Source organism: Orcinus orca, chromosome 9 (genome assembly GCF_937001465.1).
Source record: "Orcinus orca chromosome 9, mOrcOrc1.1, whole genome shotgun sequence".
Lineage (NCBI taxonomy): Eukaryota > Metazoa > Chordata > Mammalia > Artiodactyla > Delphinidae > Orcinus > Orcinus orca.
Window position 1 is genome coordinate 104,426,600 of NC_064567.1, and position 25,408 is coordinate 104,452,007.

A 25,408-nucleotide genomic window follows, 5' to 3' on the forward strand; every position below is an offset into this window, starting at 1 on the left:
TCTAAATGTTTGATAGAATTCTGCTGTGAAGGTATCTGGTCCTGGACTTTTGTTTTCTGGAAGATTTTTAATCATAGTTTCAATTTCATTACTTGTGATTGGTCTGTTCATATCTTTTATTTCTTCCTGGTTCAGTCTTGGAAGGTTATACCTTTCTAAGAATTTGTCCATTTCTTCCAGGTTGTCCATTTTATTGGCATAGAGTTGATTGTACTAGTCTCTTACGATGCTTTGTATTTCTGCGGTGTCTGTTTAACTTCTCCTGTTTCATTTCTAATTTTATTGATTTGAGTCCTCTCCCTCTTTTCCTTGATGAGTTTGGCTAATAGTTTATCAATTTTGTTTATCTTCTCAAAGAACCAGCTTTTAGTTTTATTGGTCTTTGCTATTTTTTTCTTTGGTTCTATGTAATTTTTTTATGCTCTGATCTTTATGATTTCTTTCCTTCTGCTAACTTTGAGTTTTGTTTGTTCTTCTTTCTCTAGTTCCTTTAGGTTAAGGTTACATTGTTTATTTGAGATTTTTCTTGTTTCTTTTTTTTTATTATTATTATTATTTTTTTGCGGTACGTGGGCCTCTCACTGTTGTGGCCTCTCCCATTGTGGAGCACAGGCTCCGGACACACAGGCTCTGCGGCCATGGCTCATGGGCCCAGCCGCTCTACAGCATGTGGGATCTTCCCGGACCGGGGCATGAACCCGTGTCCCCTGCATCAGCAGGCAGACTCTCAACCACTGTGCCACCAGGGAAGCTCCCTAGGGAATTTTTGACTATAATCTCTTCAAATATTTTCTTGTGTCCTTTCTCTCTTCTCCTTCTGAGGTCCCTATAATGCAAATGTTGGTGAATATAATGTTGTCCAAGGTCTCTTAGGCTGTCTTCATTTCTTTCCATTCTTTTTTATTTCTTTTGTTCCACAGTAGTGAATTCCACCATTTTGCCTTCCAGGTCACCTATCCGTTCTTCTGCCTCAGTTATTCTGCTATTGATTCCTTCTAGTGTATTTTTCATTTCAGTTATTGTACTGTTCATCTCTGTTTGTTTGTTCTTTAATTCTTCTAGGTGTTTGTTCTTTAATTCTTCTATGTCTCTGTTAAGCATTTCTTGCATCTTCTCTATCTTTGTCTCCGTTCTTTTTCTGAGCTCCTGGATCATCTTCACTAACATTATTCTCAATTCTTTTTCTGGAAGGTTGCCTATCTCCACATCATTTAGTTCTCTTTGTGGAGTTTTATCTTTTTCCTTCCTCTGGTACATAGTCCTCTGCCTTTTCATTTTGTCTACCTTTCTGTGAATGTGGTTTTCGTTCCACAGGCTGCAGGATTGTATTTCTTGTTTCTGTTGTCTTCCCACTCATGGATGAGGTTATTTAAGAGGCTTGTGCAAGCTTCCTGATGAGGGAGAGATCGGTGGTGTGTAGAGCTGTTTATTTCTCTGGTGGGCAGAGCTCAGTGAAGCTTTAATCCATTTGTCTGCTAATGGGTGGGGCTTAGTTCCCTCCCTGTTGGTTGTTTGACCTGAGGTGACCCAGAACTGGAGCCTGCAGGCTTTTCTGTGGGGCTAATGGCAGAGTCCTGGGCGGACTCACACCAAGGAGTACTTCCCAGAACTTCTGCTGCCAGTGTCTTGCCCCTGCAGTGAGCCACAGCCACTCCCCACCTCTGCAGGAGACCCTCCAAACTAGCAGGTAGGTCTGCTATGGGGTCATTGCTCCTCCCACTTGGTCCTGATGCACCCACTACTTTGTGTGTGTCCTCCAAGGGTGGAGTTTCACCCAGTCCAGTTGAAGTCCTGCAATCAAATCCTGCTAGCCTTCAAAGCCTGATTCTCTGGGAATTCCTCCTTCTCTTGCTGGACCACCCAGGTTGAGAAGCCTGATGTGGGGCTCAGAACATTCACTCCAGAGGGTGGACTTTTGTGGTATAACTGTTCTCCAGTTTGTGATTCACCCACCCAGCAGTTATGGGATTTGATTTTATTGTGATTGCACTCCTCCTACCATCTTATTTCAGCTTCTCCTTTATCTTTGGATGTGAGGTATCTTTTTTGGTGAGTTCCAGTGTCTTCCTGTCGATGACTGTTCAGCAGTCAGTTGTGATTCCAGTGCTCTCGAAAGAGGGAGTGAGCGCACATCCTTCTACTCCACCATCTTGAACCAATCTCATCTAAGGTTTTTGTATGTGTAATTTTGTATTCTTTTTCTTAAGGGAGTCACCTAAACTTCATAAGTTTCAGTCCGCACAAAAACTAGATTTTCACCTTGACTTTTCAATGATTTGGAGAAAAAAATATGAGTCAAATTAATCATATGTTATTGTTTTTGTTGATGAAGATGAAAGTAAGATCCATGATCATGAAGATAAAAATGACTATGAATGCAGAGAATTCTGGAAGTTTCTATGATGATGTTTGAATGACAGGAGAAGTTTTGCAAAAAGTATCTCATAGAGAGTAGGAACACTGTCCTCAGCCATGATTGCACAAAAGCACTGAGGTTGAAAATTCATATTTTTATCAAAACTAGAAATTAATCAGGGACACTGGAAGCTGGGGTGTTTTGGGAAGAATGGGGTGAGGGTGGAGTGCTGTGATTTAGAAGAAGAAATAGCAAGTGATCAGGTTTGGGGTCAGATGTAAGATAGTCTGGAACATTCTGGAAAGAGGAGGCTTTGCAATGTTAGCAACAGGACACTTTCAGACATTTTTATTGAGGGTGTGATATGATTATCTGCCCCTCTGGACTGTGCCCAGAAATGCGAATTATCATATCTCAAAAATATTTGCTTTTCCTCCTTCTGCAGTGCATGCGTGAATCCTGTAGAAGTTATATCAGTTCAAAACAAAAGGAAAAACAACTTGCTTTTAAAAATATGAACTTATAAAGAAATCAGATGCATTGAAGATTATTCTACAGATGTTTCCATAAAATCTAGTTTGAAAATATTCTTAGTTGTAACTAACTAGTCTTCAGCCACATTTGATCAGGGTGAATAGAAAATGAACTACTCATTAAGCCATATTTTTACATGACAGAAATTAGCATAACTTATATTTTTCCTCCCTTTTTTTTAGCTTTTGGCCCAAGCTCAATACTTAGTCTATTTCACTCCCATCTGCTTATTTCCTTTGATGTTCTCCATAATAAGTTACAGTCACTTGGGTCTCTCAGCTCTCACTTGCACAAATAAAACCTGACAGAGCTTTCATTAAAAAAATGTCAATACTATATCAAATTTCTCTCACAGCTACCCACACAGCTGCAGAAACTTCCAGGAACAAAAACTGCTTTCAACCATAATTTATACAATCATAGATGGAGGGAAATGTTCTCCTTTAAAACAGCCCAGATACCCTATAAACAGGTTGATAAATCACCAACGAGTCCTTGTTTACTTCCTTTCCTCCTTTTGCAGTCATTGGAAAAGTTCTGTTGCCTTGTTGGTTGTTTGCTTGCCTTTTGTCCCACTCCTGGTTAGTTTGCTTTTAAATGCAATATGTATTTGTTAAGACACGCTCTTGAAAACTAAGTGACCAGATAGAAATAAATAAGCATTTGGAAAAGTTAACATTATTTATTTTTCTGTTAATATAACAAAATATTCCATAAATATTTTATTAATATTTTAAGGTGGAAAATAACTAATAACATAGAATATTTAAAAGAGATTGGAGACCAAGTCAGAAATTATGATATTCTGTGTTTGAGAAGGTGAAGAAGAAGGGTGCGGACCACAGTATAAAAATAGACATTTGATCTGCAGGAAAGAGTAAGAGATGAGAATCATTCCTTTATTCTCTATTTTTTATTTGGAAGGAGAATCTGTGTGTCTAGTGTTATTTCACCACCAAAATAAGAAGCTCTGAACTTATCAAAATAGATAGTTCTTTATATGTATATTTTTTAAAATTTTTGGCTGCACCATGCAGCATGTGGGATCTTTGTTCCCCAACCAGGGATCGAACCCGCACCCCCTGCATTGGAAGTACACAGTCTTAACCACTGGACCGCCAGAGAAGTCCCATAAATGGGGAGTTCTTAATAAACAAAACAGAAGCTATGTCTTCAGGATTTGGAGAACTACAACCTATAACAGGAAGGAGGAGGCAGGAGATGTTCTTTGACAAAGTCAGTGCTATTGTTACCTTCACACTCAAGTGGATGTTAAGTTAGGACAGTGAGAAAGACACTAAGGAAGGAGCACTAACCCTACTACAGATGTGATACAGTTATGGAAAAGAGATACTTGTATGCAGGTTGACCTTAAAAAGTGAACAAATTTCTAAGAAGAAATACAAAGGCAGGGGATATAGAGAAGTGGATGTAGAAAATTTTAACCTGTTTGGGAATCAGAATTTACCATAGAATCAAAGGAAATATCAAGAAGTGGCCTAGAAATGTACTTCCTAAATAGTTTATGGAATACTATCTTTTATGGAACACTAGTCTACTACAAAAAAAAACTAGGAAACTTGGTTGGTTTAAACAAGTTAAACATGCTTTTCTTCTATAAGACTTATTAGAATCTTTAATACAGTCACATTGTGATTTTCCTAATATACTGATAGCATGCAAACTTTATAGCTCTGTTTGACGACAGAGACCCTTTTATAAAAACCTGTGAAATCTTCCAAAACTATTAGTCCAGTGCATATGATTTGGAAAATTCTTCAAATATCATATGTTCCAATTAATATTTGTCTTAGACAGTAGTCATTAAAAAAAGGAAGCAAATTGAGCTAGAATCTGTTAAAAACAAATTTAGTAAAATCCCAGGAAGACTCCTAGGCAAAATCCTCATTATCACTCACCTGCTAGATCTAAATTTTCTTCTCAGGGACATGACCTATTCAAAGGGCAAGAATTCTGCTAAGTAAGAATCACAAAACTTACTCTTGAGAACTAAATTAAAGACAGGAGGATTCTTAACTCCAAGGGTCCTGATAGAGTTGACCAGGGTTCTGGGTTTATTGTAGTCCTGAGGGGTTAGGCTCTTCTCCTCCTTAAATCCAAGGGGAGGGCTGGGGGGAGAAAGAATTCTGTGGACAGCATACACACACCTCGGACCTCTCCCAAAGCCATTAGAGACCATGGTGTGCATCAATGAAATGATTCTTTTTTCTGATTTGGACCACATCGAAGATTGAGGTCTTGATTCCTGGTCAGGAGTGGCTCTTGGGCTGACTGGTGTGAGTCTCCAGGGGACAGTGAATCAGTTGTTAAGCTCTAGCCAGCTAAGGTCAAAAGAAATGGAAAAAAAGTGGCAGACTATAGCTTGAAAAGTTAAAGATCAGGAGAAGGAGCATTTCCTAACAGCAAAGTTCAGTGATGCCTGGTACAGCACTCCTGCCCTGCCTGGAAGTTGATCTGCCCAGCACGACTGAAACAAAACTTTTCCTTAAGGCACAAGAGGAGTTCCAAGGTCCTCTGTGAATTCAAATTCAACACTAAGAGGTTATAGTCTTTAGAGTTCATACATGTGTACTCTTCCCTACCTATTTCATAAGGAGCATTATGAACGTGAACATAATTTTTATTTTATTTTAGTTCATTTCTCTTGTTAATCCATACATAGTTACTTGTCTTCTAGTTTGTTGAAGCAACAAGTCAGACCATATTTGCCATGATAATAGCTGTCAAAGTGGCTGTAAAACTCCGGCACCACATTCATCTGAAGGTCACTCCTAGCAAAAAGGACAGGTTTTGCCACCCTCACCCTCCTTAGGGTATTTCTGGATAGCCAGGCAAATCTTTCTGCAACGTTTATCTCCTCAGGAGTGGGCACACTTCTTCCTGTTCTTTGTGCAACCGCAAGGCTCAACCCAAGATGCAGACTGGATGCCTTTGAGTGTCCTGGTCAAAGTATGGCCATCTTCCCTTTGTTTCCAGTGGAGATCAGTCTTTGCTGATGGGGGAATTCCTTTCCGTGCTGAATCTTGGACTCTACCTTTTCTGTTGTATCCAGGGTTCAATCTCAACAGCGCTGGTCTTCCTGTAGAGTTTATATGAAAATCTGCATCTTGGCAGTGGTTCCACCCAAGGCTGAGGGAAAGGAAGTGACGGGTTAGATCTGGGGACAGAGCTGAGGATGACAGGAGGGTTGCTGGCCAAAGAGCTGGGCAGAATTTTTTTATAAAAGTCTCCTTACAAATGATTAAACATTGAAGTCGGAAAGGACAATAGCATTATCTCATTTTTCCTGGAACACTAATGAATGTAAATATTTTGGCACTAATTTGTATGCTGACACGCGTGGGGTTTAGGATATGTCTCATTCTTTTCACTCTTCTCTCTTCCTGTGATTTACAATCTCTCCAGTGAACAGCCTCCCCATCCTCCTTGGCAGGATGTGTGCACTCAATCCCACTGTGTGTCCATCCGTTAAGGGCCCAAATCTGACAAAATGCCCTAAATGCTGTGTGCCAAAGAGCTCTCTCTTTAATTGAGTCTGAAACATAAATAATAAGAGCATCTTTAATTCTGGAAAATGGTGACAATAGGAGGGAATTAATGATAGGAAAAAATAACAAGAAATGAGATTTATTAGCAGAACAATGCTGTTAGATATTTATATAAAGCCCCCTCTGTTGCTGCAGTTGGTTGTTTTGGTTTTTATTCTCCACTCATAGATCTGTCAAAGGAGGAGAATGTGAGAAGACATGAGGAACATCTCTGAAAGTCACTGGGCTCAGGGACTCATCCTGAAAAGTGCAGTTGTAACTGATGTGTGTTTATAAATATGCATGATGTACGTATACAATATTTTACTCTCCCAGGTTGTCCCGTCTATATAAGTTGGCAAATTCCTTTAAGTAGAAGCACATACAAGCACATGTGCACACACACAAGTCCAAAACCTTTCTCTGTTAATTCAAGTATTTTTAATGAATATTTCACTTGGAGAAATTATACAAGTCAAGTGGGCAGTACTTCCAGGTTGTAGTCTTGGGAGGCTTTGAAATTAGCAACAGTTTTGCAGATAAACTGTCATTATTAGCCAGAGAGTAGCTGTACTATATATATACACCCTTTTACAGGAGGGTTGATACCATTGGGACAACAGCTGCCTTTGAATGTCAAAGACCCAGAACTGGCACCCACTGCATCGCCATGACTGCATCGCCAAAGCAGTAAAGTCTACACCATGAGCAGATGACAGGCCACCTCCCTCTGCTTGACAGAGCCTGGGGCTACAGAAGGTACGAGCGCTCAAATTCTCAATAGCTGGAAATGAACCAGACCCTGAATTCAGATAGGAAAATGAAATGAAAGTGGGACAATCACCGAAATGAACCAAGAAAAGGAAAAAAAAGATATTCATATGCCTGTAATTTTCCTCCCAGAAAAGGATTAGATGAAATGTTTATACATGTGCTTTTTTTGATTGAATCAAACATTATAGTCATTGGTTTACACTCATAATGGTGGACCTGAGGGTGTCCCTCTACAAATTGGGGTACAGATACATACCCAGGTCGCTTCTGGAGGACCACACTTTATGGCAAAACAGGAAGTGCAGAAGCCCAATATAAGCCTCATTCTCCAAATTGGGGAGAAATAGTAAAAAAGGAGGGAAAAGCATATATTAGCTGAGGAATGATAAGTAACTTGTGGTATATTTATGTAAAGTAATACTATAAATCATGAAAATGAAATAACTATATTTGTCAACGCGTGTCAGCCTCCAAAGTGTCAAGTGAAACACAAAAGGTGAACTCTGAGGATTCCTCCATTTATGCAAAGTTCAAAAACAAGCAGAGTTAATTCTTGGGTGAGAATTCAAAATCGGGGTTGCCTGTGGGGTGGAGTGCATTTCTGGGGGCCTGAAGTGGGCTTTTCTGTGGTGAGCAAGTTTGTTTCTTGGTTATGTTCAGGGGTTGGTTACATGACTATTTGCATTTATAAAACTTCATCAATACATGCACTTCTGATTAATGAACCTCTGTATGTATATACCCTGATGTGTGCCTAACATGCTGGTAGAATTTGCAATGAAAGATGCTTTCCTCTTCACAGATGTTGTATTTCATTAAATTGCATTAAATTTCTTATTAGAAATTGGATCTACTCTACCCACATACCAAAAGCATATACCTCACTTACATGAAAATAAACTTTGATATACATTGTACTTCCCAGAATGCATGCTTTGGAAATTGATATTTGAATGGATTTCTTAGTGTCTTACTATCCAAATGTTTAAACAAATGATATAGTTCAAGTGTAAAACATCCTGTAAAAATAAAACAATTTTAAACACAGATAGATGGGACCTATCTCTGAGGAAAGATTAAGAGAGTGAAGATGAATGTCTTCCTTTTGCTTCCTATATATATTTTTAATTGAAAGGTTTTGTATAAACCCACTTGTTCAACCACAACTATTAATAACTTACAATATATGAATGATCATCCTATCATCAGGAAAGATCATTCCTTTCAGGGGAAGACAAAGGAAATGGAAATAAATTTTATGAGCAAAGATTAAGTGATCTGGGCTTTTTGAAAAATAGAAAAGTAAATGAAAGATTTAATAGCTGTCTTCAACTTTAAATGGGTGATTACATGAGCAAAAAGCTGTCAATTTTTCTCTGTTTCTAAAGAAGTGATGAGAGAATTTGATTTAATGTTGCAGCTTAAACACGGCTGCAGTACAGGGAGAAACTGGCCTCATATTTGGCAATTTTGAGACAGGGGATAATATAAATAAATCCTAGGATTTTTACATGAATGTCCACAATTGGTCCAAGAGATTGGAAACACTCCTCCATGACCACCACCCCACCCAGGGTGTCCACAGGCAAATTTGTATCAGAATGTCTATAAATTTTCAACTGTTGCCTAGAACTCCATCAAATTTTGTATGCCCATTTACTGTAGCACATTTTAAGTTATTAGTTTGAGAGTTTTTTCTTTAGAGATCTTTGAAAAACATAGTAATTTTAAAAGATGTACGATTCTTTTTCCTTTTGGATACCCAGACTCTTAGTTTGAGAAACACTGGCTTGAATGATCTTCATTTCATAAAGGAAACACTTAGAAAAATAGCTTATTACAAGGTACTATTTTGTGAACAATAATAGTAATGTAGCTGGAATTTTTTTGCGTGTCAATACCAAGAACTTTATCTCATAAATATCTATAAAAAGATGTGAAATTATAGAAAGTTTTAGGTACAGTGGTAATTAATATAAATTTCAGTTGACTCATATCTGGGTAGCTTTTCCCGGCACAGTCTCCCAGGTGGTGAAATGCTGAGGCTACCTAACCTGTTACCAGTTGTCCACACATTCCCAAATGAACAGGAGCTCAGTCAGAGAAAGCTGGCTATTCAGTGAGTGTAACTCAGTGAAATCATCCAATAGCTTTATTTGTACTTTTTTCCCAACGACTGACTTTCATAACGGGTTTATTGGTTCTACTTTTCTGACTTTAGATTACATAACAGACAAGTCCCTAGTCCCACTGGACATTTTCGAACATCAATGAACAATGCCATCTTCAGATAGCAAAAATCCCAGTCAAAGTATAATAACCTCAAACCAGGAAAGGCTACTCTATTTTATGGCTACACCTCTTCCCTTAGCTCAGGTCTCAGCTTTGAAACCTGCGATTTACAAGAAAATAACGTTTATCCTCCTGATTCCTTAAGGTGTGAGGTGGTTATTACATAGCTCAGAAATAAGAGTTTGAGAACCACAAACTTGGAGGATAGTATGTGTATATTAACATTCATACCTCTGGCAATGACTCACCAAAAGTAATCATTGACATATTTGGGGAAAAAAAAACACTTGAATCAGGGGTCAATTAAGAGCTACACTTACCTCCCCACAGACCTCACTAGTGTTCACCTATCACTGGGTCCTGGAAAAGAGGTCGTGTGCAAAACAAGAAGCAGGACATACTTAACCTGAAATGTATGTGTTAGATGCAGCAGAACATATTAGAAAATGGCTCCAGTCTATTCTGAAAAAAATAAAAGCAGCATCTATAAGACATGAATACTGTATAACTGCATAAATCTAAAGTGCAAATAAATCAGTTACAACAAAACAAAGGACAATGCAAAATACAATCAGGGACAATTGAAGATAAATGTGGTAAGTTTACTTGCATGTGGGGGTCATGAAGAAAAGCTGAAGACAAAATAAAAAGGCACCAAGAACAAACACTACATATCATTATAATTAGTTAATTCTAACATATAGTCCTTAAATTGTGATAAGTAGAAGGTGAGAGGTAAAAACAAAGAGTGAAGGTAAAAACATTAGACAAGATACAAGGTTGAAGGATATTATCCACAGAAAACACTGTCAAAATAAATTCTGTTAAAATAACAAAAATTCAAAGAGCTTGATACTGGAAAATTTTAAGTAGAAAAATTGAATCGTCTTTCTGTTTAAAATTTTTTCTTTTTCGAGTTTTGGTGGCTAATCATTTAAACTCCAATTACCCTTAGATAAATAGATAATTACAATTTTACTCTCATAAGCTCCACTTGAACTGCCGTCAATCATCTGTTGTGAATCATATTTAAATATAAAATGGACTTGCCTTTAAATGGCAAAGGTTTGAAAAAAGCTCAAAGAATTGATTGGAGTCTGAATGAGGAAGCTAGTTTTCCCACTGTGTGTGTGACAGGCTGCAAGTTGATCCATTGCTTATAACCTTGATCCTCTCACCTTTAAGGGAAATACTACAAAGGTCATCATAAGAAATAATGTTTATTGCATCTAGAAAGTATACCTCATCAGTCTTACATATAATAGGGAAATGACAAATGATTACTACATTGTTTATTATTATCATTATCATTATTTTTATTTGCATTTCCTCAGAAAGTAGTCCAAGATGTGGTCTTCTTAAACAGTTGTATTACATTGATGCTAGCAGTTGGAGGATATATTTTATGTCCTTTAGATCAAGTAGGGCTGTGTCTTATTCATTAATGTTACAAATAATTATTAGGTGATTTTGGCATCTGGCATTCTGGTAAGAAATATAATTTGCTTGGGTTTTTGAAGATAATATTTATACACTCTCAGTACTTAAACATGAAGAATTTTATCTTAAATGTATAGATCAGAGACGTTTTCAGAAAACCAGGGTTACATTCATCAACTTGAAACAGAAGCATAGAAACATCAGAAAGATTAGTTAAAAAACTAATTAAACTAATTAGAATCAGGTATTTCTTGGTGAAAAATCCATAAAGAATCATCATAAGGATATAAATGGAGAAATGTTGAATAATTTAATAGCACTGAAGCAAGCAGATAAATAAAACATGGATCCCGCTATGTATCAAGAACTGTATCAAATACTAGGTTTTCAATTTGTATAATAGAGAGTCTCAGCTTTTGAGCATAGGAGACGTGTATTTGCCAAGCTTTGAGCAATGTGGTTCTAGTTTGAGATTGTTCCTTAAGATGTTGCTCAATATTCTATCACACTAGCAACTTTTGGTTAAGTTCCTGTAACACGGATTTTTTCCTGATACTAACCTGCATAATTTCATTAGCTACCTGCAGTCTTTTTGAGCAAATCCCACCAAGCAATATTATCTTAAATTATCATTTTGATCATTAGAAAGAAAGGTAGAAGTTTTGATAGTATTACTAACTGCTCTACAACAAACATTTGAGTGTCTTCTTTTTGCTGGAGCTTGTGCCAATATATCACATTTCATCCTCATTGTATATATTATTTTTCTTTATTTACTTAAGCCATTTCCAGACTTGTTTATATCACCATTAAGAAAAATGTGGGTTCTAATTTACTTTAGTGTGATTTATCTGACACCTTGTTGATTCCAGTTAGTTACATATGAATATCAACTGTACTTTTCCCATTAAATCTCAACATCCCAGTAACAGCAATATGGTCTTGAGAAACAATTTTGATAAGAATTAATTTCACAATAAGAAAGCTTTGAAGAACAAAGAAGACATATATCCCTTTTAAAATATTAATTACAGGTGCATTGCATTTTCCAGTTTTCCTTTGCATTTATTGAGATTCTTTCTGCCACAGCCCCGAGGCATAAGACTGACTCTGTCTCCTTGGGAAAAAAATATGAGAAAGTGTCAAGGATATAGCAGAAATTGAAGGAGACATTTTTTTCACATATATGCATGTCTCTTTGAAAAAGAAAAAAATAATTCCACGAAACTATTTTAAGATTAAATTGAAGAAAAGCACTTAGAATAATATTACAGCTATTATAAATGGCATTGTAACCTGCATTTTCAAAGGCAGGCATTTCTTCTTAAAGCAAGAATCTTTTTAAAGGAGTCAAATCAGAACCACAATTTGCCATGGCCATGCCATTACTAGTTCTATGGTAACCTCAAGCAAGCCCTGCTCTCCCAAGGAATAGGGAAAAGCTTTTACAGACTAAGTAGAAATACTCAGCTCCTTTTAGGGGATGACTTTTCATTTGTACTGGATTTTTTTTTTTTTTAACTGCTGTTGGGTGTTTTGTTGTTTGTATCGGCTGTTTGTTATAAAATATCTGTAAACAAATTATAAGTCCAGGAATGAAGTGTTAGAGATCAAAAGACTGCAGAGAACAGGTTTTACTTACAAATGCATAGCTCTAGCTTGAAATGAAGACACACCGTTATATTGAAATTAAATTTTAAAGTAACAATTAATTTTGGAAATCTCACAGAAAACAAATTTGTTATTGCAAATTTGAAATACTCTTTTGCCTACACTATTACTTTTTCAATAAAATTACTACTTTTTTACTGTGACTTCTGACTATTTTCAGTTTTTTGATGTGTAAATATTGCACTATGAATTAGCATGTGGCTTTGGATGAGTGTGTGAAAATCTCAGAATATCAGTCCCTCAATCTATAAATCTGCTTATTTGCAAAACTGTGTACTGCATGTATTAAATGAAATAGCACTTATACCACCCATCACACAATAGGTTTTATATAACAGTTGAGTCACTTCTCTGATTATAGAAAGTATATTGTATAGAAAAAAATATTACATACTGATAACTAGGGAAAAATGTTTCTGAGTAATCTACTAGAAAATTGTCCTACAGAAAAAAGGTATTTCCCCCTCTTAAGAGAAAACATGAGTCTATAATCTATGTTTTAAATTAAATTAACATCTAAAAAGAATAATTGATATTCTTTTAGTTGCATATTGCTTTTACTTTGAATTTATTTACAAATTAATTTCTGTCTAAACATATGCATTTATTGTGATGCTTCTCCCACCTGTGCGTGTGTATGTGTTTTGCAAGGGAACAAATGGGACAGAAAGAAGGTGGGAAATTTTGTTTGACATCATTCTAATTTTCCAATATTTGGAAACATTGAAATAGCCACACACCACTCTAATGCTGTAGTTTTAAAAAATGGTATGAGTGGTTACCAGTGGGGAGAGTGAACAGGGAAGGCAATATGGGGTTTTGGAATGAAACCACCCTGTATAAAATAGATGAGAACAAGGATACATTGTACAGCACAGGTAAATATAGCCATTGTTTTATAATAACTTTAAATGGAGTATAATCTATAATAATTTTGAATCACTAGGTTGTACACCTAAAACTAATATAATAATGTAAATCAACTATACTTCATTAAAAAAAATGGTATGTACATGTATTACAAAAGGTACCCCAAAACAAAATGTAGCTCTTATCATACAGCAGACACTAAGGCAATGGATTTATTAAAAAATCCCACAAGACAGGGTCCCTCTCACAGACATCCTTACAGTCTCGATGGGGAAGTGGTAGAAATGCTTATAGCAACAGAATAGCACAGGAAAAGCACACACTGGTTCAGAAGCTTAGAAGATCCAGTTCAGATGGTTGATGATTTGTTTCTCTACAGTATGGAGACTCAACATGAATAGAAGTCATGAAGAAGAGAAAACTACAAGATGAAAGGCATGCAGTTAAACATGAAAACTTCTACCAGAAACAATAACTCAACCAGTTAGGTTATAGCAGAAACAAGTTACCTATTCAATTTTACTTTTAATAAAAGCACGCACACACAAAAAAATCCAAATTTAAAAGTTAGCCTTCGTTTTTGTTTTACAGTACAATAAATTATAATATTCACTATTATGTCAGTAAAAGCTGAATTACAATGTCTTGTCCCCAGTCCTGAAGCATTTCTGAGTATCTGCCAAGACTCTTCACATGCAGAGTGTCAGCAGACTTACTGCCAACATAAAATTAGTGTCACCATGAATCTTAGTGATTCTTGCTCTTTTGATCTTAATGTGAGATTAAAAACCAATTAAAAGCTTGGGACTGGCAACATTTTCTTAGGACATGAAATGTGCTAACTCTAAATGAAAAGTGATATATTGGACTTCATCAAAATTAAAAACATCTGCTATCTAGAACACACCATTAAGAAAATGAGAAGTCCATGAGTTTATTTCTGGGCTTTCTATCCTGTTCCATTGACCTATATTTCTGTTTTTGTGCCAGTATCATGCAGTTTTGATGACTGTAACTTTGTAGTATAGTCTGAAGTCAGAGAGCCTGATTCCTCCAGCTCTGTTTTTCTTTCTCAATATTGCTTTGGCTATTCAGGGTCTTTTGTGTTTCCATACAAATTAAAAGTTATTTTGTTCCAGTTCTGTGAAATTTCCATTGGTAATTTGATAGGGATTGCATTGAATTTGTAGATTGCCTTGGGTAGTATAATCATTTTGACAATATTGATTCTTCCAATCCAATAACACAATATATCTTTCCACCTGTTTGTGTCATCTTCGATTTCTTTCATCAGTATCTTATAGTTTTTGGAGATTAAGTCTTTTGCCTCCTTAGGTAGGTTTATTCCTAGATATTTTATTCTTTTTGGTGTGACGGTAAATGAGATTGTTTCCTTAATTTCTCTTTCTTGTCTTTCATTGTTAGTGTATAGAAATACAACAGATTTCTGTGTATTAATTTTGTATCCTGTGACTTTCCCAAATTCATTGATGAGCTTTAGTAGTTTTCTGATGGCATCTTGAGGATTTTCTATGTATAGTATCATTTAGTCTGCAAACAGTGACAGTTTTACATCTTCTTTTCTAATCTGGATTCCTTATATTTCTTTTTCTTCTCTGATTGCCATGACTGCCAAAACTATATTGAATAAATGTGGTGAGAGTGGACATCCTTGTCTTTTTCCTGATATCAGAGGAAATGCTTTCAGCTTTTCACCATTAAGTATGATGTTAGGTTTGTCATTTGTGACCTTTTTTATATTTTAGGTAGGTTCTCTCCAGACCCTTTTTCTGGAAAAGTTCAGATACCAACTGGAAAAAGAATATTTCCAAAACATAACATCTGACAAAGGATTTACATCCATAATATATAAACTTACAATGAAATAGCAAGAAGACAATTAATCTAGATAGAAAAGATGGGCAAAAATTCGCAGACACCCTTCAGAAAAGGTGATATAAAGATGGCCAATAAACACATGGAAAAATGCTCAATATCATTGGGCATGAGATTGAATTAAACCATGTGAACTACCATTGCATACACTAGAAGGAGTAAAATTGAAAAGGCTGACAATATCAGTTTTAATGAGGATTTGAAGCCAGGAAGACTCTTACATATTACTCTTGGTAGAATAACCATCACATGAGGAACTCTTTAGAAATGTCTTACAAAGTTAAACATATCCTTACCAAAAGACGAAGAAATTACACTCCTAGGTAGTTCCCCAAAGTAAATGAAAATGTCTGTCCACAAGAAGATTCATATATGAATTTTCATAGAAACTTTTTCCGTAATTGCCCCAAACTGGAAACAACTCAAACGACTTCAAAAACTGGGTATATATTTTAAAAAACATGCTAAATGGAATAAACCAGATGTGAAAAATTGCCTAATGTATGATTCTTTTACATGAAGTTTTAGAACTGGCAAAGTGAGTTTGTAGTGATTGAAATTAGGTTAAAGTTTGCCTGGGACAGGCATGGAGGGGCTCACTAGGAAAAAGCCTGAGGTAAGTTCTTGGGTGATGCAATGTTCTGTAGCTTGGCAGGGGTAGTGGGGACACAAGTACAAACAGCTGTCAAAACCATTAAAATGTACATGTCTTTTTAAAATTAATTTATATTGGAGTATAGTTGATTTACAATGTTGTGTTAGTTTCTTCTGTACAGCAAAGTGAATCAGTTATACATATATCAACGATTTTTTAAAGCTTCTATCCTATATAGGTCATTACAGAGTATTGAGTAGAGTTCCCTGTGCTATACAGTAGGTCCTTATTGGTTATCTTTTTTATATACAGTAGTGTGTATGTCAATCCCAATCTCCCAATTTATCTCTCCCCTTTCCCCTTGGTAACCATAAGTTTTTTTCTACATCTGTGACTCTATTTCTGCTTTGTAAATAGGTTCATTTGTACCCTTTTTTTAGATTTCACATATAAGTGACATTTTATGATATTTGTCTTTATCTGACTTACTCACTCAGTATGACAATAAAAATGTCCCCTTCTAATGAGCTTGGGAGTTCCAGGAGGTTTTAAACACGTGCAAGCTGTGTTGTGTCAATGAACAGGTAAGTGAGGTTCATCAACCTTGAGAGGTCACGCTTTCCATTTGAATCAGAAATTTTGAATTCAGAAAAGAGGCAATGATGTTCAAAGAAACACAAATAACCAAGGACACTATCATATGTTCTCTTCTCACATTACTTTTCTAAGTTAGCTTACTTCCTGTACTGAACATGATGACAGAGAAGGAGAGGGGAAATAGAGCATCCCATAGTGCCTTTTACTTTCAGTCCCATGGTAGTCATCAATAAGCCAAAAATTGACAGTGTTGATAGAAGGTACATATATCAATAAGTGAAATTTTAAAGAAAGTTGAGCTACTATCATTTAGTGTTCTATGTTTTGATAACAATGAAATGTATGTGTATGTACAAGTTACAAAACACAAATTGTAAAATTTGATAGTTCCAGGTGCATTAAATGCTCCTATATTTGCATTTAAGAGTGTCATTAGACAATATAAAGATGAATGTTAAAATCCATGCTACTAACTGAAAAGTTTCCCTTTACTTATAACCTTAAGTAGCAAATTTTTAAAAAACACATAAGTCAAGTAAGAGACCATGGGAGAAAGAAAAAAATCTTGTATTTTAGTACCCTTAACGTTACTTGTCTCCTGTTTTTGAACGGGGTTCCCCATGATTTGATTTCATGCTGAGCAGTGAAAATTATATACCCAATCTTGCTTAATAGCTAGTGTCCCTTGGTCCTCTTGCTAAGCATTTTCTGGACTCACTAGAATACACACACACACATACACACACACACACACACACACACATACTCGCCCAGGGATTCATCCCTCTCTCCAGCATGATACTTTGTCATCATATGAACCTCCTTGGTGCCCCCCCACCCCACCTCTCTCCTGTGCACGAGGGCCCTGGTGTGTGGTCCCTCTCCAGACTCTAAGGTGATGCTACAGTCTACTGCATGAAGTATCAGCCTTCTTCAGAAGCTGCTAAAGGGCTGGGATAACGCACCTCTCCAGTGAGAAGCGCTAACTATGCTCAAGGTGAACTTGAATTGTTGGGAGACAGAGGAAGGGAGAGAGCAGAGGATAAATCCCATGTCCAGTCCTTTATTTCACAGACCTGACTGAAGTGTAGTTTCTCCTCATAACCTGGACCTCTGAAGATGCCCATGGATCACGTGTATTCTCTTGCCAAGTGGCTTGGCTGAGTCATTTCACAGCTTGTCAGGAAACAGGGACCAGCTTAGAGATATATGAACTTGAATTGATTCTCTCCCTTCCCGTCAAAAATTCCTTCTCTCACTGTTCATGCCTGGGATTTCATCTCTCAAGGAATCCTTTGCACATAATCCTTGTTTCAGTCCCATGTCTTAGGTGATCCAGCTACTGCAGGAGTAGTCTTACAAATCAGACCATCAGGAAGGGATTTTGGAGCTGGACTGCAACTCTGTCTGATAGCAGGCAGGGGCCCCTAGCACATAGTAAGTGGAGTGGAAATAGCTCAGACATGCAGCAGCTTGACAATCATTCAAGTTTTAATCTGTGATTAATTGTAATTTGGTACAAGTGGAAGGCAAGGATTTGAGGATTTCATAGCTGCATCCTTTTTTGATTAGTGTACAATGATAAAATAAGCACCATGAAGGAAAATAGCTGTCATGATAGTGCCGTAATTTTAGACACCTGGAACGATAGGCTTAGATCAAGTAAATGACAACCTAAACCATGTTCTAAGCACCTAAAGCCACCTCTGGCAGCTCTAATGGGGCTCATCCCTTGTGGCTTTGCTGAAATCAGGCTAAGCACTTAGATCTTGCATGACTACAGGAGGCAAGTGGTTTTCTATCCTGAAGTAGGGGCTGTGATTAGAAATTAGCAGGGCCCTAAGTGTTGCAATGCAGATATTAGGGTGAATGACTCTAAAAATCTGGAACTCTCAAATGTCCTGGACCTCTATAGCCACCAGCAGCAGCCCCTTTCACCTTCCCAAAGAAGCATGACCCCCCTTGCTGGGAGAGCGACCTCAACTGCAGTAGGTGTTGGTTTTCTACCTGCTGCCTCCTGGACCATTGCCAGCATCTTGATACAGCAGAGCTTGAACATGGGGGTAAACATTTCCCCAAGTAGCCTATATGTGCAAAGAATTGCAGGGGTTGGTTAATAGGTGCCAGCAAGAAACAGGGCATTACATGAAGAAATAGTTCTGGAGAGTATTAGATCAGAGGATTGCAAAATACTAGGAGAGATAGGAAAAACTTTGACTTGGGGGTACTCACATCATTCTTGGCATTTAATGCTTTGACAAAAACACTTAGAGCTGATTCTAGTCATTTTCTGGGAAGGCTCTCTTGGGACCTGGACCCAAAGTTGGACTCTTCTACACGAACTTCCTGGACATAATACTGAAAATAAGTAAGGAGGCCAGAATAGGAGAGCTGTTAGATTCGGGGGATTTTGTAGACATTACCTGAGATCCAACCAGCTGGCTGTTTCCCCTGGGAGTTTGCTGAGACATTAACAGTCCAAAATATTCTTGGGTACAAGTCAGAGGGCAGCTGACTGAGGTCTTGCTCAATTGAAATAATCATTAAAATTTAAGAGATAACAGCCAGAAGGACCTCAGCTGCCACAGTAAAAACATTCAGTCCCTCATGCAATTTCCAGATATAAATCAGGTTGCTATATTGATGGAAAAGGAAATGCATTGGTTAGAGGGGAGCTCAGACCCTCTTTAGTAAGAGTTCAGCAACATCACCACAAAATTATGCAGTAATTATTCCTCTAATCTTTCTACAAAGGGACTTATGGCCATTTGTCAACTATGCACTGGGTTCACGGAAGCACTCCTGGATTTTCAAAGACTGTTTATTATGAGGTTAAACCTGAAATTTATATCAGATGTTATGAAATTCCGTATTGCTTGTCTTGCTAGATTGGGCAGTAGGAGAGGCCAGTTGATAAATCACTTTTTAGCCTGAATGTGTCACATAATGGGTGCAATAGTTCGGCTTAGCTACTGTGTGGTTACATCACTAATTCATAAATGTTTAATTGAGAGAGACGTCCTTAGCGACAGAGAGAACATTTACTGACCCATGATCTTGGGAGTAAGAGCTTTTGTACACATGAAGAGCAAATTAGAATCCCTCACAAATCTACGCCCACCAAGATAGTAAATCAGAGGCATTACTGCCTACTGGAGGGATTGCTGAGACTGTATCACCAGGGAAGTTTTAAAAGATGCTTGGTGTCTTAGTCAGTTGCAGCTGCTCAAACAGAGTACCACAGACTGGGTGGCTTAAACATAAACATTTATTTCTCACAGTACTGGAGGCTAGGAAGTCCAAGGTCAAGGCAACAGCAGATTCAGCCCCGAATGAGGGCGTCCTTCCTGCTTTGCCAACAGCAGGCATCTTACATATGTCATCACCTCTCTCCTGTCTCTTCTTTTTTTCTTCCTCTTCTTTTTTTTTTTTTTTTTATGGTTTAGTGTTAGGGTATGGGTTAGGGTACAGTTCAGGGTGAGGGTTAGGGTTAGGGTTACGGTTAGTGTATGGGTTAGGGTTAGGGTACGGTTTAGGGTTAGGGTACGGGTTAGGGTTAGGATTAGGGTACCCTTTAGAGTTAGGGTATTTATTAAACCTCTCCCACTCTCCAGATATCACTTAGCACGTAAAGGATATTATTTAGGATCCAGCCATGGAGAAGACTTTAGACACTGGAATAAGACAAAGAACACACACATTATAAATAAATCACATTAGGATTTTGTTTTTAACCTGTACATTAAAACATTAGAGCTTAGGAAATCTAATGGAGGCAGAAGCAGTAAAGGGTAGTTTTCCGGGAATAACGTCACAGATTTTCTGTAGAATACACAGATTTTGACTTGTTAGAAAGTCAAGGAGGAATGCTTTTGTTCTAAACATATAAACCCTCGTTTATTTTATTTTCTTTTTTTACATCTTTATTGGAGTATAACTGGTTTACAATGGTGTGTTAGTTTCTGCTTTATAACAAAGTGAATCAGTTACACATATACATATGTTCCCATATCTCTTCCCTCTTGCGTCTCCCTCCCTCTTACCCTCCCTATCTCACCCCTGTAGGTGGTCACAAAGCACTGAGCTGATCTCCTGTGCTATGCGGCTGCTTCCCACTAGCTATCTATTTTACATTTAGTAGTGTATATATGTCCATGCCTCTCTCTCACTTTGTCACAGATTACTCTTCCCCCTCCCCCATCATCAAGCCCATTCTATAGTAGGTGTGTGTTTTTATTACGTTCTTACCCCTAGGTTCTTCATGACATTTTTTTTTCTTAAATTCCATATATATGTGTTAGCATATGGTATTTGTCTTTCTCTTTCTGACTTACTTCACTCTGTATGACAGACTCTAGGTCCATTCACCTCATTACAAATAGCTCAATTTCGTTTCTTTTTATGGCTGAGTAATATTCCATTGTATATATGTGCCACATCTTCTTTATCCATTCATCTGGTGATGTACACTTAGGTTGTTTCCATCTCCGGGCTATTGTAAATAGAGCTGCAATGAACATTTTGGTTCATGACTCTTTTTGAGTTATGGTTTCCTCAGGGTATATGCCCAGTAGTGGGATTGCTGGGTCATATGGTAGTTCTATTTGTAGTTTTTTAAGGAACCTCCATACTGTTTTCCATAGTGGCTGTACCAATTAATATTCCCACCAGCAGAGCAAGAGTGTTCCCTTGTCTCCACACCCTCTCCAGCATTTATTGTTTCTAGATGTTTTGATGATGGCCATTCTGACCGGTGTGAAATGATATCTCATTGTAGTTTTGATTTGCATTTCTCTAATGATTAATGATGTTGAGCATTCTTTCATGTGTTTGTTGGCAGTCTGCTTATCTTCTTTGAAGAAATGTCTATTTAGGTCTTCTGCCCATTTTCTGATTGGGTTGTTTGTTTTTTTGTTATTGAGTTGCAGGAGCTGCTTATAAATTTTGGAGATTAATCCTTTGTCAGTTGCTTCATTTGCAAATATTTTATCCCATTCTGAGGGTTGCCTTCTGGTCTTGTTTATGGTTTCCTTTCCTGTGCAAAAGCTTTGAAGTTTCATTAGGTCCAATTTGTTTATTTTTGTTTTTATTTCCATTTCTCTAGGAGGTGTGTCAAAAAGGATCTTGCTGTGATTTATGTCATAGAGTGTTCTGCCTATGTTTTCTTCTAAGAGTTTGATAGTTTCTGGTGTTACGTTTAGGTCTTTAATCCATTTTGAGCTTATTTTTGTGTATGATGTTAGGAAGTGACCTAATCTCATACTTTTACATGTATCTGTCCAGTTTTCACAGCACCACTTATTGAAGAGGCTGGCCTTTCTCCACTGTACATTCTTGCCTCCTTTATCAAAGATAAGATGACCATATGTGCGTGTGTTTATCTCTGGGCTTTGTATCCTCTTCCATTGAGCTATCTTTCTGTTTTTGTGGCAGTACCATACTGTGTTGATTACTGTAGCTTTTTAGTATAGTCTAAAGTCAGGGAGCCTGATTCCTCCAGCTCCGTTTTTCGTTCTCAATATTGCTTTCACTATTCTTGGTCTTTTGTGTTTCCATACAAATTGTGAAATTTTTTGTTCTAGCTCTCTGAAAAATGCCAGTGGTAGTTTGACAGGGTTTGCATTGAATCTGTAGATTGCTTTGGGTAGTAGAGTCATTTTCAGAATGTTGATTCTTCCAATCCAAGACCATGGTATATCTCTCTATCTATTTGTATCATCTTTAATTTCTTTCATCAGTGTCTTATAATTTTCTGCATACAGGTCCTTTTCCTCCTTAGGTAGGTTTATTCCTAGATATTTTATTCTATTTGTTGCAATGGTAAATGGGAGTTTTTTGTTTGTTTGTTTGTTTTTGTTTGTTTTGTTTTGTTTTGTTTGCGTTACGTGGGCCTCTCAGTGTTGTGGCCTCTTGCATTGCAGAGCACAGGCTCTGGACGTACAGGCTCAGCATCCATGGCTCACGGGCCCAGCCATTCCACGGCATGTGGGATCTTCCCAGACCAGGGCATGAACCCGTGTTCCCTGCATCAGCAGGCAGACGCTCAACCAGTGTGTCACTGGGGAAGCCCTGGGAGTGTTTTTTTGATTTCACTTTCAGATTTTTCATCATTAGTATATAGGATTGCCAGAGATTTCTGTGCATTTTTTATCCTGCTACTTTACCAAATTCATTGATTAGCTCTAGGAGATTTTTGGAAGCATCTTTAGGATTCTCTATAAATAGTGTCTTGTCATCTACAAACAGTGACAACTTTACTTCTTCTTTTCCGATGTGGATTCCTTTTATTTCCTTTTCTTCTATGATTGCTGTGGATAAAACTTCCAAAACTATGTTGAATAAGAGTGGTGACAGCGGGCAACCTTGTCTTGTTCCTGATCTTAGTGGAAATGCTTTCAGTTTTTCACCATTGAGGATGATGTTAGCTGTGGGTTTGTCGTATATGGCCTTTATTATGTTTAGGAAAGTTCCCTCTATGCCTAGTTTCTGGAGGGTTTTTTATCATAAATGGGTGTTGAATTTTGTCAAAAGATTTCTCTGCATCTATTGAGATGACCATATGGTTTTTCTTCTTCAATTTGCTAATATGGTGTATCATATTGATTCACTTGCGTATACTGAAGAATCCTTGCATTCCCGGAATAAACCCCAGTTGATCATGGTGAGTGATCCCTTTAATGTGTGTTGGATTCTGTTTGCTAGTATTTTGTTGAGGATTTTTGCATCTATGTTCATCAGTAATATTGGCCTGTAGTTTTCCTCCTTTGTGCCATCCTTTTCTGGTTTTGGTATCAAGGTGATGGTGGTCTCGTAGAATGAGTTTGGGAGTGTTCCTCGCTCTGCCATATTTTGGAAGAGTTTGAGAAGTATAGGTGTTAGCTCTTCTCTTAATGTTTGATAGAATTCACCTGTGAAGCCGTCTGGTCCTGGGATTTTGTTTGTTGGAAGATTTTTAATCACAGTTTCAATTTCAGTGCTTGTGATTGGTCTGTTCATATTTTCTATTTCTTCCTGATTCAGTATTGGCAGGTTATGCATTTATAAGAACTTGTCCATTTCTTCCAGGTTGTCCATTTTATTGGTAGAGAGTTGCTTGTAGTAATCTCTGATGATCTTTTGTATTTCTGCAGTGTCAGTTGTTACTTCTCCTTTTTCATTTCTAATTCTATTGTTTTGAGTCTTCTCCCTTTTTTTCTTGATGAGTCTGGCTAATGGTTTATCAATTTTGTTTATCTTCTCAAAGAACCAGCTTTTAGTTTTATTGATCTTTGCTATCATTTCCTTCATTTCATTTTCATTTATTTCTGATCTGATTTTTATGATTTCTTTCCTTCTGCTAACTTTGGGTTTTTTTTCTTCTTCCTTATCTAATTGCTTTAGGTGCAAGGTTAGGTTGTTTATTGGAGATGCATCCTGTTTCTTAAGGTAGGATTGTATTGTTATAAACTTCCCTCTTAGAACTGCTTTTGCTGCATCCCATAGGTTTTGGATGGCTGTGTCTCCATTGTCATTTGTTTCTAGGTATTTTTTTATTTCCTCTTTGATTTCTTCAGTGATCACTTCATTATTAAGTAGTGTATTGTTTAGACTCCATGTGTTTGTATTTTTTACATACCTTTTCCTGTAATTGATATCTACTCTCATAGCGTTGTGGTTGGAAAAGATACTTGATACAATTTCAATTTTCTTAAATTTACCAAGGCTTGATTTGTGACCCAAGATATAATCTATTCTGTATAATATTCCATGAGCACTTGAGAAAAATGTGTATTCTGTTGTTTTTCGATGGAATGTCCTATAAATATCAATTAAGTCCATCTTGTTTAATGTATCATTTAAAGCTTGTGTTTCTATATTTATTTTCATTTTGAATGATCTGTCCATCAGTGAAAATGGAGTGTTAAAGTCCCCTACTATGAACATGTTACTGTCGATTTCCCCTTTTATTGCTGTTAGTATTTGCTTTATGTATTGAGGTGCTCCTATGTTGGGTGTATAAATATTTACAATTGTAATATCTTCTTCTTGGATCAATCCCTTGATCATTATGTAGTGTCCTTCTTTGTCTCTTCTAATAGTCTTTATTTTAAAGTCTATTTTGTCTGATATGAGAATTGCTACTCCAGCTTTCTTTTGGTTTCCATTTGCATGGAATATCTTTTTCCATCCCCTTACTTTCAGTCTGTATGTGTCTCTAGGTCTGAAGTGGGTCTCTTGTAGACAGCATACATATGGGTCTTGTTTTTGTATCCACTCAGCCAATCTGTGTCTTTTGGTGGGAACATTTAGTCCATTTACATTTAAGGTAATTATTGATATGTATGTTCCTATCCCCATTTTCTTAATTGTTTTGAGTTCGTTATTGTAGGTCTTTTCCTTCTCTTGTGTTTCTTGCCTAGAGAAATTTCTTTAGCATTTGTTGTAAAACTGGCTTGGTGGTTCTGAACTCTCTCAGCTTCTGCTTGTTTGTAAAGGTTTTAATTTCTCCATCAAATCTGAATGAGTTCCTTGCTGGGTAGAGTAATCTTGGTTGCAGGTGTTTCTCCTTCATCACTTTAAACATGTCCTGCCAGTCCCTTCTGGCTTGCAGAGTTTCTGCTGAAAGATCAGCTGTTAACCTTATGGGGATTTCTTTGTGTGTTATTTGTTTTTTTTCCCTTGCTGCTTTTAATATGTTTTCTTTGTACTTAATTTTTGACAGTTTGATTAATATGTGTCTTGGCATATTTCTCCTTGGATTTATCCTGTATGGGACTCTCTGTGCTTCCTGGCCTTGATTAACTATTTCCTTTCCTATATTAGGGAAGTTTTCAACTATAATCACTTCAAATATGT